This window comes from Micromesistius poutassou (assembly GCF_964030765.1).
Source record: "Micromesistius poutassou genome assembly, chromosome: 2".
Taxonomy (NCBI): Eukaryota; Metazoa; Chordata; class Actinopteri; order Gadiformes; family Gadidae; genus Micromesistius; species Micromesistius poutassou.
Window position 1 is genome coordinate 24,134,939 of NC_140272.1, and position 12,977 is coordinate 24,147,915.

The 12,977-nt window shown below is 44.1% G+C and overlaps 1 pseudogene across 1 annotated transcript; it reads left to right on the forward strand.

Annotated features, from left to right (window-relative positions):
• The first annotated feature begins 520 nt into the window (after positions 1–520).
• Positions 521–12,674, forward strand: LOC311338294 (zinc finger MYM-type protein 1-like; annotated as a pseudogene). Its single transcript has 6 exons — positions 521–550; positions 1,527–1,717; positions 4,020–4,066; positions 4,536–5,263; positions 12,327–12,433; positions 12,635–12,674. The product of its transcript is annotated as a zinc finger MYM-type protein 1-like (transcript).
• The last annotated feature ends 303 nt before the right edge of the window (positions 12,675–12,977 follow it).

The window sequence follows — 12,977 nt, forward strand, 5'->3', positions numbered from 1 at the left end:
CGGAATGAGTGCATTTCAGCTGGGGCACTGAATACTCTTGCTCAAGCTAAATGGAACAAGCCTCAAGTCCTGCCTTTCACAGAAGATGCCAAGAAGCTCCACTCCTTCCTTGCCTCCAGAAAAATGCAATGAGTGCCCTGCAGGTTGAGCCAAATTCCAGGAACTTTGCCATTCTTTCGAAAGTGACATTGACCCAGGTCATTCTGTTTAACAGGAGAAGGGAGGGTGAGGTTTCAAAAATGATGATGAAATTATGTTTCTAGGGATCACACACAGATGCAATACATTGCTTTGGGACTCAGTGCTTATGAAAAGAAGCTTTGTGATTACTTTCAAAGGGTGGAAATATGTGGGAAAAGAGGGAGAAAGGTCCCCGTTCTGTTTGCCCCTCATATGGTTTCTGCCATAGACCTCCTCATTGAGGAAAGGGCAAAATGTGGAGTACCCATGGAAAATAAGTACCTGTTTGCTCGTCCAGCTGCTCTCACACATTATCGAGTTGCAGACTGTTTTCGTGAGTATGCAAGGGCCTGTGGTGCAGAAAACCCAGGTACCCTCTCTTCTACCAAACTACGCAAGCAAGTTGCCACCTTATCTACCATGCTCAATATGAAAGAAAATGAATTGGATCAACTCGCCGGCTTTGTTTAGCCTGGCTCCGCCCGCCCCTGTACAAATGAAATGAAGTACGATGGTCTGGTAGCACCAGGCTAGTATGGAGCTAGATTAGGGTCAAAAGTTTTGTACTTGAAAACATCAAATCTGAAACTGAAATTTCAAGTTTTGATCTTGAAATTTGAAAAATACACCAACGTGAACCAAACCAAACCAAACTGAAAAAGAAAGATTTGAAACTGAAAAAGACAGATCTGAAACTGAATTTTCAATTTTCAAATATATATCTCATTTTTAGTTTTTTAATATCCTTTTCTGAACGGAAAATCCAATGACCAAAACATACACGGACCGTAGCTCCATACTCCAGCCCCCAGCTAACAGCAGAAAGTCCCATGTAATTAATGAAATGCTCCATGTTTGACAAATAAAAACCTGGCTTACACACTACAGACAATCTCTGTGCACGTCTTACCTTTGCTGTTTTACGGTCAAAAGTTACATTCCAGCTGTAAAAGAACGCTGCTACTTAGCTAGCTAGTTGGAAATGGCGAAAATCCAAACTCAACGCTGACTATCAAACCCATAAAGAGTCCCTATACAAATACAATTCCGTAATTTGTAAAGCAAGACAATCTTATTTTTCTAATATCAATAAAAAAGCAAACAACACTCGTGCGTTATTCTCCACTATTGAGAAGCTTACAAATCCCTCCCCTCATCTGGCACCTGAGCTACTCTCAGTTGAGAAGTGCAATGAATTTGCAACTTTTTTTATAAGCAAAGTAGAGAACATTAGACAGCAGATATCATCCACTCCGCATAGGATTACTCACCTTGAACCACCAACTACTCGGAGTAATGAGCTCAGCACTATGTCCAATTTCAGCCCCATTGACACTCTCGAAAAGACTGTACGAAGCCTAAGTTCTTCTACGTCTGAGCTGGACATTCTGCCCACCAACTTTTTCAAATCTGTGTTCCACCTAATAACAGCCGATGTGCTTCTGATGGTCAACACCTCTTTATTGACCGGCATATTCCCCAAGTCCCTTAAAATGGCTGTTGTTAAGCCTTTACTCAAAAAGAACAACCTGGATGGGTCTGTCTTCAACAACTACAGGCCCATATTAAATTTACCTTTTATTGGCAAAATTATGGAAAAAATTGTTTGTAATCAAGTGTCTGCTTTCCTGAATTCAACTTGCTGCCTTGACCTCTACCAGTCAGGTTTTAGAGAACATCATAGCACTGAAACAGCCCTTGTAAAGGTAATAAATGATATTCGGCTTAACAATGACTCTGGCAAAACCTCAGTTCTGATGCTGTTGGATCTCAGTGCAGCCTTCGACACTGTTGACCACAGCATATTACTGCATAGACTTGAGCACTGTGTGGGTCTCTCTGGTGTCGTCATCAGCTGGCTTAGGTCCTATTTAGACCACTGAAGTTTTCATGTGTCTATTGGACACTTTACCTCAACACCTACGTCCTTAACTTGCGGTGTCCCTCAGGGGTCAATCCTCAGGCCACTCCTGTTTAATTTGTACATGCTCCCACTCGGCCAGATCATGAAGAATCACTCCATATGCTACCATAGCTATGCCGACGACACACAGATATACCTGTCCCTGTCTCCAAATGAGTTTGCCCCCCTAGAATCCCTCTATAAATGTCTTAGTCAAGTTATGGACTGGATGTCACAGAACCTTCTAAAACTTAACACAGACAAGACCGAAGTCATCGTTTTTGGAAATAAGGAGCATAGACTCAAGACTGCCGCTCTTCTGGGCACGAAAGGTTTTAAAGTATCTGACGTTGTGAAAAATCTTGGAGTCATTATTGACAGTGACCTTAGTAGTCACATGAAGGCAATCACAAAATCTGCTTTTTATCATTAAAAAAATATTGCAAAGATAAAAAACTTCATATCATCAGGTGACCAAGAAAAGCTAATTCATGCATTTATCACCAGCAGGGTGGACTACTGTAATGGTCTTTTTACTGGCCTCCCCAAAAAAGCAATCAAACCTCTCTAAATGATTCAAAATGCAGCTGCAAGGTTACTGACCAGAACCAAAAAAAGAGATCATATTACACCCGTTTTAAAATCCCTACACTGGCTACCTGTGACCCACAGGATAGATTTTAAAGCCCTTTTGCTTGTTTTTAAATCACTTAATGGTCAGGGACCTCTGTATTTAGCAGACATGCTTAAAGTGTACTGTCCGTCCAGATCACTTAGATCAGCAGATAAGCATCAGCTGGTACAACCCAGTGGCCGCACTAAGCAGGGAGAGGCAGCTTTCAGTTGATATGCTGTCCGTCTGTGGAACCGCCTACCCCTAGATATCAAGACTTCTCCCACCGTCTCCATTTTTAAATCCAGACTTAAAACCAAATTGTTTACTGATGCCTTTCACTAACCCACCCCTGCACCTGTGCTCCATTACTCTTGCTTTTTATTTGTGTTGTGTCTTGTATTTTTATTATCATTATTATTATTGTGTTCATTTTCCTGTATTGGGTTTTGTATTTTGTTAATTTTCCATGTTTTTTAAATTATTTTAAACATTTTTATCTATGTGATCTCCCTGTCATTTAACTATTTTAATTCATGTGATTTTTTTTTTTTTTCATGACCACGTTAAGCACATTGTGTTACCGTTCCGTGTATGAAATGGGCTATATAAATAAAACGACTTGACTTGACTAGTTAGTCTGAAATGCGCTGTGGAGGTCCTGGTTGTTTCTAGAGTGAAGTGTGCACTCTCTTTACCATATCTTTGGGGTGACTTCCTTCTGGAGCATCAGCTGTGTTTCTCACTTTACACATGGATGGACACTGTGAAACAGAAGCTGAGCTCATTCACGTATGATTATCATCAGTGGATAATAATAATAATAATAGTAATAATATTTAAACAAATAATAATAACTCCACCACCCCTATTGGCCTGTAGGAGTCAGGGCAGAGGAGCACAGTGAGTGAGAGGGGAGAGACCGGAAAGGTGAGTCTAAAGGATTTCACAGAATAGAGTCATTTGTGATGCAGGCAGTCTTGGAACTTTATGGAACTCAATTTGAATATGAAATATGATACATTTCAGTCAAGGTGCACCATATAAGACTTATTTAACTTTTATTAAATTACTTTTATTTACTTTTATTTTAAGTTATATACACATATATATGTAAACCAGATTAGCCTGACCCAAATATTACTTTAATTCAAATAATTAAGTAATATTTTTGAGGGCTTGAAATTACAACCATTTTAGTCACATATGTGCCCAAAATGTAATCTGTGCAACTTCAAAATATTTGGGAGCAAACAATTATTGTGTTCTGATGGCATTAGCCTCTATGTTGACAGTTAATTCAATTCATTGTGTATCTTGAAGGGTCAGGCAGAAGGAGATGCTGAGGGAGAAAAAGATCAACAGGCAAGGTCAAGTCAGAGAGAGCAAGGGGATCCAGAGGCAGAGGAAGATCAAGTTATTACAGAGAGAGAAGGAGAGCAAACAGACCAAGAGAGGGAAAATTATGAGGCAGCTTCAGCAACTCACTCCACTACAGGGTTTGATTTAGGTGCCAAAGACAGAGGGCCCAGACAGGTAAAACTGAAGAGCTACCCACAAGATAGTTTTGGTACGCAGAAGCGAGCATTTCACCACAGCTGGTTTGAAAAGCACAACTGGTTAGAATATTCAGTCAACCAGAATACAGCTTTCTGCTTCCCATGTAGAGTGTTTGGCAAAAACATCAAACATGATAGTTTGGTCAGTAGTGGTTGCAAGAACTGGAAGAAAGCTTTAGTCATCTTTGGCAAGCATGAGATGGCACATCTCATGCAGATGGACAGTGTTGTTGCATGGAAAAGCTACCAGGCAACTAGCAAACAGGGAAACGTTGCACAGATGATAGCATCTGCAAATATGAGATAGTAGAGAGAAGAGAGTATCTCAAGTGAATCGTTGCAGTCACTTCTATGTTAGGGAGACAGGGACTCCCTTTTCGTGGCCGTGATGAAGGTAGAGACAGCACAAACGGAATTTTCTTGCGTGCATGGAGCTTTTGAAGGAATTTGATCCTTTTCTTCAAAAACATAATCCGCCATCAAATGCTCAGTATATCTCACTAACATCCCAGAATGAGATGATTGACTGTTTGCCCAGGAAGTTACTAGTGTCATTGTGTCTGAAATGACAAAGTCCAAAATCTATGCCATCATGGCAGATGAGGCAAGGGATGAAAAATCTGAGCAGTTAGCTGTTTGTGTCAGGTATGTGTCAGAGGGGGCAGTGAAAGAACGTTTCCTAGCACTTGCAGAGATAAAATCATTTGATGCCAAGTCCATTGCAAATGAGCTGCAGCAGCAGATCCAAAACAATAGTCTTGCAGAGCTTAAGTGAAACAAACCTATGATGGCGCAGCCGTCATGAGTGCGTCCACTGGAGGTGTACAAGCACATTTTAGAAGGTTCCATCCTGAAGCTATTTATGTGCATTGTTATGCTCATGAACTTAACCTGGTGTTGTGCCATACTTGCAAAGCCATCCCAGAGGCTGTGGAGCTTTTCAGCTTGTTGGAGTGTGTGTACTCTTTCTTCCGCACCTCCCTAGTGAATCATCATAAGTTCATGGAGGCTCAGACAAGGCTTGGTTTGACAACAACTGAGCTTGTGCAACTTTCAAACACTCGCTGGGCATGTCAGTTGCGATCGATCAATGCAGTTCTTGAGACATTGCCTGCCATTTTGGAGTGCCTTTCTGCCATTCGCTCCCCCATAGCTGTTGGTCTCAGAGCAAAGCTCTATAAGTTCTCAGCAGTCTACGCACTACTGATGTTTCAGTCACTTCTGTCTGTAACCGAAGGACTCCACAAGCTCCTTCAGAAAGAGACTTTAGACCTGGCAGAAGCTTTGATCTGCAAACAAGCAGTGTGTGACACACTTAAGGGCAAACGCACAGATGCATTTGCCATGGAGCTATATGAGAGAACCAAAGCCCTGTGCCACACCCACAGTATCCCAGAACCAGGTGCCAAGACAAGGCATAAACAGAGGAGAATGGAGGATTTTGAGCTGGAGGCAACTGCAGGTTCACGCACTGAACTGAACAACTCAGACACATTGAAAAGAGTTATTCTTCCCTTGTGTGGATAGGATGGTTGGCGAACTTGAGCAAATATTTTGCAGTGTAGATGCAGGGCTACTAAAAGGCATCCAGGCATGCAGTCCCAAATGTGAGACCTTCTTGTGTGAATCACACTTGAATGAACTTGCAAAACACTACAGCATTGACCTGAAAACAGAGGAGGTTCTGGTGGCCAGAAACTTTCTTGCCCGGAAAACAGAGGCTGGATGTTCACCTGAAGATATCTTGTCTGTGCACAACCTTCTTGATTCAGACATGTTTCCCTCTCTGAAGGCAACCATCCAAGTTGCCCTAACAGTGCCTGTAAGCAGCTGCTCATGTGAAAGGTCCTTTAGTGCACTGCGTCAGCTGCACTCCTGGCTGTGTCAAACAATGGGTCAGAAAAGACTTCACAGTCTTGCAGTCATGTCAATTGAAAAAGCAGAGCTTCAGCATCTGAGTCACAACAGAGTGATAGACCGATTTGCCACCCTTAAAACTTTATATGGATTATTTTTTTTTTAAGAAAACTTACTTTAACTTGTCTCTACGACCTTCAGAAAGGCACGTCCCCATATGTAGGTGGTTGGTCATGTGTCCCGTCTTGTCACAGAAAGAAGTGTGTGTGTGTGTGTGTGTGTGAGTGTGTGTGTGTTTGAGTGAGTGTGTGTGTGTTTGAGTGTGTGTGTGTGTGTGTGTGTGTGTGTGTGTGCTGTTGCTGTGTGGTCATTGCACTTCAGGTGTCTCCACGTCTACCAGAAAGTGGTAGACTCTCACTGTGTTGTGGCATTCCCAGCAGCCAATTAAATGTAAGAACTACACTTACTAAGCTGCGCACACACACACACACACACACACACACACAAACTGACACACACAGCTTCTCGTGGCTAGCAACCACATGGATATAATCCAACATGCTGTGTCCCTTTATAAAATAATCGGGATCCATTGCAGTGCTGACATCCCCATTGTCTGACTGTATTCTGGCAGGTGTTTAGAAATATTGCTGTGAGTTATATAAATAATGTGACATTAAATAGACTTGTGTGTATTGAACGTGTCCCCGTCCTGAACTGTCAGTGTATGCTGATGGCCTTTCTACCTTCTTTAAGTTAAGAGGGGAAACATGAAGACAACGTCACGTGTCAGTACGAGGTACAGTGAGGGGGGTCTTCAGCTGTGTCAGTGAGCACAGAGAGCAGAACCTGCTGCAGTCCCAGGACTGAGCTGCCTCCACTGTGACTCCTAAGGCCAACATCCACTTCACCCACCAGTCAATCCATTCAGAATTGGGTTTGAGCGGATAGCCTTCATTTGTGTTGCTCTCCGTTGGTGACTTTGGACCTGGCAAAATCGCTTCAGAAATATCTTTAATATCTATATTTAATATATTTAATATCTATCTTTAATATCTATATTTTATATATATCTTTAATATCTTTATCAGAATGCAGACCTGAGCACCGGGCAGACGCCGTGAGGTCGGCTCCAGAGGACAGTTGGCATTTATTTGTGCTGTTTCTTTTTCTTCATTTATATATATATATATATATTACAGTGATTTTTGTATGTGACAAAAGGTGTGGCCAATCAATAAAATGGAAATGGAATGGGTTATAGTTGATCTGCAATGTTTAGTACTCATCAAAAACCAAAGTAATGCGAATCAACAACAAGAACAACACACCAATAACCATGGATCAAAACCAGCTAGAGGATGTAACCAGTTTCACATACCTTGGGAGTGTAATTAACATAGAAGGAGGATCGGAGGAGGATGCCAAAGCCAGAATTGGGAAAGCAAGGACAACATTTAACATCTTAAATAAAATCTGGAAAACAACAAAACATATCACTCAAGACCAAACTAAAAATCTTCAACTCAAATGTCAAATCCACTCTACTTTACGGATCCGAAACCTGGAAGACAACCACCAACATACTCAACAAACTACAGACATTCAGCAACCGCTGCCTACGACGCCTCCTGGGAATCTACTGGCCCAACACCATCTGCCGACCTGTGGGAACTCACCAAACAAGAACCAGTAGAGACCCAAACCAGGAGGAGGAAATGGAACTGGATTGGCCACACACTCAGAAGAAAAAACGAATCAATTACAAAGCAGGCCCTAACATGGAACCCACAAGGCAAGAGAAAGAGGGGAAGACCCAGAGCCACCTGGAGAAGAACCACAGAGCAGGAGATGAAGACGAAGACCTAGAGCCACCTGGAGAAGAACCACAGAGTAGGAGATGAAGACCAAGACCTAGAGCCACCTGGAGAAGAACCACAGAGCAGGAGATGAAGACGAAGACCTAGAGCCACCTGGAGAAGAACCACAGAGCAGGAGATGAAGACGAAGGCCTCAGACGAAGGTTTCATCGATGGCCTATGTTCCCTAGGGAACTTAAAGGCCTAACTAACTAACGTTTAGTATTACAAAGGAGACTAGCAACCATTAGGTATGCAATCACACTGCAGGCACACACACACACACACAGCTGTGTAGAACGGTGTATCAATGTGGATCTGCGACAGTAATGGCCAGGTCCTGGAAGATTGTTCATGTTGTTTTTTATTGTTGTTATTGTATCACATTTAGTTTGACCGCAGCACATAGGATCCGTTCCACCCGGCCTCGCCAGCCCGGGATTTAATTCTCCACTAAACTCGGGTTCAAAAAAACATTTATAGATGTCGCTGCAGTGGGTGTATTGTGTGTGTGCGTGTATTATGTCTGTGTGTGTGTGTGTATTGTGTATTGTGTGTGTGTGTGTGTATATTGTGTATAGTGTGTATATTGTGTATAGTGTGTGTGTGTGTGTGTGTACAGAGATAGAGAGGGGTTGCTTAGTTAAATAGGCGGGCTGCAGTTGCCGTGGTTACTGTGCCCCTGTGGTCAGAGCTGCTCTCTGTTACTATGCTAATGAGCGCACATCAAAGCCCCGGTGACAACGGCCCCAACACTGCTCTGTGCACGCGTGTGCGTCTTCACGTGCGCATGTGTGTCTTCACGTGCGTGTGTGCGTCTTCATGTGTGTGTGTTGGTCTTCTCGTGTGTGTGTGCGTCTCCTCATGTGTGTGTGCATCTCTGAGTGTGTGTGTGTGTGTGGGTCTTTTTGTGTGTATTTAGGTATTTTCTTGCCTGTGTGCGTCATCCCGTGTGTGTGTGTGGGTCTTTTTGTGAGTGTGTGCGTCTTTTCGTGAGTGTGTGTTTCTTTTCGTGCATGTGAGAGTCTTCTTCCATGAGTGTGTGTGTGTTTCTGTGTGTGTGTGTGCCTGCAGTATTGGCACGTGGCATTTGTGTCGTTAACGTTTGTTTTCAGCGGCGCACCCGTCAGAGCGGTGGGGGTCAGAGGGAGGCCGCGTGCAGGATTGAAATGTCACGCCAATTAAGGATTTGTGAAATTAACCGGGGAGACATCATCTTAGCATTTTACTCATTAGCATAGATACTAGGCCTCTCTAATGGGGTCTCTCCCTCACTCCCTCCCACCCAAACCTCTCCCACCGCCTCTCCCTCGCTCCCCCATTTCATTTTATCATTTTTAGTTGTTGTAGTTTAACAGACGCAATCAGCATCCGAGAGATTCATCCATTCATCGGAGAGGAGACAGAGGAGAGGAGAGGAGAGGTTTTTGGTTTTCAAAGTCCCTTTATTGCACCATTGCAAAGAGACAACAGATCACCATCACATCCTCATTCAAGAGCAAAAAAACCCACACAAAAACAAAAAAACAGAAACCATCCCTAAAATACAACAAACCTGTCAACCAGACACAGAGAACGTGTTTCTCTAATCAAAAACTTACATTCAGCTCTCCGCCCCCCCCCCCCCACAGGGCATAAAACCCCTCCAACAGCCCATATATGACTGAAACCCTGCATATTGTCCATCATCTGATAGTAAGCATGTTCCACTCTCAGTCGGGCCTTCAGCAGTCCCTTCAGAACCAGCACTGGCTCCACACGACCGACACTCTGAGCCTGGTTCCTGCGTGTCAGCCAGATGCCCAACTTAGCAGAGCCTGATAAAAAGTTCACCAATGTGTGTACATCCTTCTTCTTAGCACAGTATTTTGGGCCAAAAATAAACAAATAGAAAATTCTCCCCTAGACCCTGAAACCACCTTTCTAAAAGCTCAAACAGAGCTGACAAACGAGGACACTGAATAAATAAATGTACAAGGGTCTCATTCTGGGAACAGAAAACGCACTCCTCCCCCAGCTCTGGATCCAGGTGCGCTCTGTATCTGTTCGTAGCTATTGCTCCATATACAATCCTCCACTGGAGGTCTGCTGTCCGTTTTTCAACGGGCAGCTTGTACAGAGACCGCCAGCTGCCCTTCGGGGAAACGTCTGGACCAAAAAACTCAGTCCACCTCGACTCCTTCATGCCTGCCAAAGAGCGCAGGTTCAGAACCTTAGAGCAGATTTGGTATACTGCCTTCTTCCCTGCATCCTGAAACGTCTCCAGGTGCGGGGTTGTGAGAGACAGCAGCTGACCTCCTCCCTCCTGCCACTCCCCCACAACTGGAGTGATAGACAGAGAGGGGAAACTGTACTCTTCCCCTTCGGTCCACTGGTCACACACCGTGCGGTTTTGTGCAAAATCTCTCAGGGGTTGTGGCAGGGCAGCACAGACTTCTTCCACCACTCTGTTGATTAACCTGATGGAGGTGATGTTGCTTCTCTCTCTCAAGGCGTCCACAGATGTTGCCGTCATCTTCATTAGATGGCCCAGTTTGGTGCAGCCAGCCTCTCTAAAATAGGCTCGCAGGCTGGCAGACTGCAGTGTTTGAGTCTGTATAAGGGTATTAAAAAACAAAGGTTCCTCAAACAGCCACATGCCCGGAGTCTCATTTGTGGTATGTGTGGCCTTAAAAATCTGCCATGCCTGTAATACCGAGCTATAAAAAGGTGTCAGTCCAGTTAGGTCCACATCCTCAGGTTTTAAAAGGAAAAGCTGTTTATCGTAGCCCAATCGCCCGGCTCTCTTCAGCAGCAATCAAGCTGTATCAAACCAGCTTGGCTGCAATTGTACAGCAGTCTTTGTGCAGTCTGGAGTCTAAAAGAGGCTATTTTTGACTGGATATTGATGAGTCCCTGCCCCCCTTCAGCCACAGGCAGGTAGAGGGCTGCTGCTTGGATCCAGTGCCAGCCAGACCAGAAGAAGTCCAGGATAACTCGCTGAACGTCCTCCATCAGGCCTCTCGGTGGCGTCAGAGCAATAAGTCTATGCCAAAGAGTCGAGGCGACCAAGTTATTGGCAACCAGAACTCTTCCCCTATATGACAACTGGGGTAGCAACCATTTCCATTTAGACAACCGAGCGCACACTTTCTCCTTAACTCCCTCCTAGTTCTTGTTCTGAAACCACACAGTGCCCAAAAATACTCCCAACACTTCCAGGCCCTCCTTCCCCCACTCAAGACCTGAACATTTTCGGCCGAAAATGGCCCAAAAGCGCATTTTCGGCTTGTAGCCGAAACACTTTTATCACCGAAACAACACGGCCGAAACAGGAAATTGTGATGACGCAAACAAAAACCGCGGCCAGCACACACTTGTCTGGATAAGCGCCTCTGCGCCAACATGTCTGCGGTGTGGGCATATTTCCATATATCTGAAAAAGACTAAATGTAGTAATCTAGAGAACTACAGCTACAACCTTGTTTTCATCCAAACGAGCCGTCTTTAGCGACGGCTCGCTATGAGACAGCTTCTATGAGCTGTCGGCTATCAGCCGCGAGTTTAGTTTTCCGTTTTTTTCAAAACGGATAACTGTGTTGTTTTTTCAGTGCTAAATAAATATTTTTTTACTTTTAATAATTGTAATTGATTTATTCTTTGAATTGCAATGCCTTGATTTTAGTGAGGTTAGTACACAGTCATAGCTATAAATGCAATGTTAGGCCTACTAACAATAATCATTTAATAATAATCATTTATTTCGGTGTTTCGGTTTTCGGCCTTGGTTTCCTCATTTTCGGTTTTCGGTTTCGGCCAAGAATTTTCATTTCGGTGCATCCCTACAATAAACCAATCCAGGCCAGAAAACCATCACCAATGCCAAAAGCCCTGAGTGCAGAAGATAAATAACAGTGATCCACCCTATCAAAGGCTTTCTCCTGGTCCAAAGCGACAATACCAAAATTTACATTCTGGGATCTGCACACGTCAATAACATCACAAATAAGGAAAATGTTGTCCATAATTTTCCTGTCGGGAACACAATAGCTTTGGTCTGTCTGTACAAGTATTCCCAGGATGTCCTTGAGTCTGTTCGATAAGGCTCTGGAAAGCACCTTATAGTCCGTGCAGAGGAGAGCAACCGGCCTCCAGTTTTTAAGTAAGGCCAGGTCTCCTTTCTTGGGAAGCAGGGAAAGCACAGCTCGCTGGCAGGAGACAGGAAGAGATCCTGTTCTAAAACACTCCAATAAAACACTGTGCAAATCAGGTCCAAGAGTATTCCAGAACCGCTGGTAAAAGTCAGTGGAGAGACCATCAATTCCCGGTGCCCGTCCTGATGCCATCTGATTAACAGCGACTGTCAACTCCTCCAGGGTCAGCTCAGAGACCAAAGCAGCTTTCTCACCCTGAGGATGAGCTCAGGAAGCCCCTCCAGGTGCTCCTCGCGGCACTCCATGCTGCACTGTTCTGCCCCAAAGAGGTCAGCGTAGAAGTTCACTGCATGGGTCCTCATCTCACCCGGACTGGTGGTCACTCTGCCTCCAGGAAGCTTAAGGCAGGTCATCTGTTTCCTCTGTGCCACCGATCTCTCCAGATTAAAAAAGAAAGAGCTCGGGCCATCCATGTCCTTTAGCTGGAGGAAACGAGACCTGACAAGAGCTCCCTTCACTCTCTCCTGCAGGAAGAAGCTCAACTCCAATCTCTTCTCCTGCAGCAGATGACCCGTGGTGGGATCCGAATGTCTATGTAACCCCTCTTCAATGTTCCTAATACTGGGTTCAAGCTCCTGAACTGCTGCCTTTATATTAGCAGTCGAGTGGGAGGTATACTGCTGGCAAAAAACGCGAATTTGGGCCTTCCCAACTTCCCACCACAGCTTCAAAGAAACAAAATCCACTTTTCTAGTTTTCCACTGCTGCCAAAAATGCTCAAAGCTTTGACAGAAAGTACGGTCCTGCAGAAGTCTATTGTTAAAAGACCAGTAGGACTTAACCCTTTCGCCTGGTGAAAAGATCAAGTCTATA